Genomic DNA, 753 nt, shown 5'->3' with positions numbered 1-753 from the left:
TATTTGCAAACCCCCCCTGTATGGGGATTGACCCGGGAACATTTTTGCTGTACCTAAAAAATGAACAGAACAGGAGGGTTAAGCAAGGGAAATATATCAGGTACATATGATATAAAATAAAATAAAATGTGTGCTATGAAGAACAAATTATTATTCCTGGTGCTTGACTGCAAGTGCAGAACTGATGTTTATAGTTCATTATTAATTGACGATGGCCTAATCAATCACTTATAGTATATGCTCCTGGAATACACACCTCTGGCTGAATGTATATCTTTTTTAAATGCAATTTGTCCCCCGTTTTTCTCCCAAATTTAAAATAACAAATTGTGCACCTGTAACACTGTTTTGGATTCAAATCATCTGATTGCCTGTGAGCCATTGATTGTTTTACACACTATTGTATGAATAATATTACAAGAGAAATCTATCAGGAAAGAGAAGCTAATGGTTCCCTGAGAACAACTGGTTGTCTGTGCCCACTTGGAGTATTGGAACTTGCATAGTAGTGACCAGAGGATCCTGGGCTGACCTACTTCTGGTAGAATGAGAACAATTATGTCCAGCCTCAAACCGGCAACTACAGGGCCCAGCTAGTGCTCTGGGTTGTGTGTGTATGGTTATTCCACCTTCTGAGTGGACAGTAACCAAATGAACGGCCATGATCGATCGCATCCCAGCCAATCACAGAACAGTATCGCAAGTGCTCCCGCCCACAAGGGAACCTTCACTCTTATCAGTCAGTAGCTTGTT

This window comes from Anguilla anguilla, chromosome 10 (genome assembly GCF_013347855.1).
Source record: "Anguilla anguilla isolate fAngAng1 chromosome 10, fAngAng1.pri, whole genome shotgun sequence".
Classification (NCBI taxonomy): Eukaryota; Metazoa; Chordata; class Actinopteri; order Anguilliformes; family Anguillidae; genus Anguilla; species Anguilla anguilla.
Note: the sequence above shows the minus strand (reverse complement) of the source record.